Consider the following 2,500-nt stretch of genomic DNA (forward strand, 5'->3'; position numbering starts at 1 on the left):
CACCCCAACCCCCTGCCTGATCCCGTTCATTCTTCCTTTTCCTTTTCTTCGCAAACACGGCGGAGCATGAATAAATTAGGGGATGGAGAGAGAAAGGGAATTAAATGGGGGGGGGGGGGAGAGGAGAGTGTGTTCTTCCTATTTCTATTTATTTGTTTATTTATTTGTTTATGGATTTATTTCTTCTTCCTAATTCCACACGTGCTTAAATCTCATAAACTATTTATTTGAATCACATTTTTTCATTTCTCTTTATACAATAACTCCTGATTTTTTCATAATATAAATTACAAAGTTAATCTAAAGTTGAAAAAGGAACTAGAAAAAAATCATATGTTCAGAAGAAAAAGAAGATAAAGTAAAAAAGAATGGAAGGAAAAGAATGATGATAAGAAAAAAGGAGAAAATTAGAAAGAATGAAAGAGACAGAAAATAATGGATACAAAGAAAGAAAAATATAGAATAAAAAACGAATAAGAAAGAAATTAAAAGAAGATAGAGGAGCTAACAGGAGAGAAAGAAAGAAATAAAGGAGTTAAGAAGAAAGAACGAAAGAAAGAAGAGAGAAGATAGTGGGAAAGAGAAAACAGATAATGAAAATGTAAGAAAGACTTATGAAAATGGAAGGAAGGGAGAGAGAAAGTGAAAAAAAGAAAAAAAAAAAAGAAAAAAAAAGAGGAGAAATAGGTCAAGAGACAAAAAAAAAAAAAAAAAAAATAATAATAGAAGGTAATGAAAAAGGGAGAAAGAAAGAAAGAAAAAACAGGAATATATTGAAAAGTAAATGAATAGACAAATAAACAGCAGGATAGGGAAGTATTCTCAGACAAATCATACATTGTGGTAGAGAGTCTCCTCTCGGGGAGCAGAGGAGCAACACCTCGCTCGGAGGAGGAGGAGCAGTCCTTAAACCAAGCTTAACTTAAGCAATAAACCAAGAAAGGACTTTCGGCCATGTTCTTCACACCCTAAACCACGCTACCATTATTCATGTGGAGGTCCTGTTTGGCCTATCTAAAAGAGAGAGAGAGAGAGCGAAAGAAAGAGAGAGACTTTTTGACTTTGACTTTGACGAGTTTATTGAGACAAGTGATTACGTACATCTCAAAAGGATGAGGTAACATAGGTTATCCTCACCCCAATCTTAGTCCCTCTTTGGGAGAGAGAGAGAGAGACAGAGAGAGAGAGAGACAGATAGAGAGCGAGAGCTAGATAGATAGATAGATAGATAGATAGAGAGATAGAGAGAGCGAGCGAGCGAGAGAGAGAGAAAGAGAACACATAGAAATAGAGACAGAGAGCAAGAGATCGAGCGAGAGAGAGAGCGAGAAAGAGCGAGAGGAGAGAGCGAGAAAGAGCTAGAGCGAGAGAAAAGACACTGCACTTCCCTTGGACCTCATCGCAGCGAGTCGAGATCTGATAATGAGGGTCTGATAACGAGGCAGATAGACTGTCTTTCCCCTAATTGAGTTCCAGGTCCTTCTGCGGATGACAATGGGGGATGTATTGGAAATCTTAATTAAAGATATGAATTTTCTCTTCCTAACGCGGCGGATGGGGAGGTGGGGGGGGGGGGGGGGGGGGGGGGGGGGAGGAGGGGGGGGGGGGGGGAGGCTGAGGTGGGGGAAGGGAAGGGGTTGTGGGGTGGAGGTGGGGAGGAGGCTGAGAGGGGAGGGAAGGGGGGGAGGTGGGTAGGAGGCTGAGGGGGGAGGGAGGGAAGGGGGGAGGGAAGGGATGGAGGGAAGGGGGGTGGGAAGCAGAGGGAGGAGGAGAGGAGGAGGAGGAGGAGGAGGATGGGGAAGGGAATGGAAGGGGTTGGTGGGGAAGGGGAAGGGAAGAGGGGTTGGAAAGTTGGGTAGGGGATTGGGGTGAGGGGAAGGGAGAAAGAGGGGGAGGAGGCGGGGAGAGGGATGAGGAGTGGGAAGTGGAAAGATAGGGGGAGGGGCGAAGTGGAGATAGAGATGAAAGGGAGGGGAGAGTGGGAGGAAGAGGTGGGGGAGAAGGTAGAAGGAAAGAGAGAGGGAAGGGGCGGGGGCGCTCCACCCCCGCAATGAGGAGGATCCGAGGGAATGTAAATGAGTGATTGGGTGAGGGGAGCGTTCGGATTGGGTGAGGGGAGCGCTCGTGTCATTGATTGGCTGATTAGATGAACCGTAAGACGAAAAGACCAGGAAATGTTCCCTATGTGATTGAACGGCTGTTAATAGCTTCCTTTGTATATTACTGTTATGTGTATGCATCTAACTATCAGTTTGTCTATTTATCCATCAAACACACAACAACATACACATAAACACATATGCACATGCAGACAGCCTCACACATACGGACACACACACGCACAAACATAACCCCAAACACACACGGAAACACAAACACACATACAACCACACAAACCATTCCCCAGCCCCCCTTACCCCCCTTGCATTTAACCAAAATATATCCACTTACACACCCAACTACCCAATCCAATCATCACATCACCATAAATTCACAATCA

The 2,500-nt window shown here is 44.4% G+C and overlaps 1 protein-coding gene across 5 annotated transcripts in view; it reads right to left on the reverse strand.

Annotated features, from left to right (window-relative positions):
• The window catches only part of LOC122262589 (syntaxin-like domain-containing protein decima), a 694,252-nt gene that overhangs the window by 21,708 nt on the left and 670,044 nt on the right, over window positions 1-2,500 (reverse strand). The window lies entirely within an intron of this gene.

This window comes from Penaeus japonicus, unplaced genomic scaffold (genome assembly GCF_977035675.1).
Source record: "Penaeus japonicus unplaced genomic scaffold, GWHDUDI00000001_assembly GWHDUDI00000014, whole genome shotgun sequence".
Taxonomy (NCBI): domain Eukaryota; kingdom Metazoa; phylum Arthropoda; class Malacostraca; order Decapoda; family Penaeidae; genus Penaeus; species Penaeus japonicus.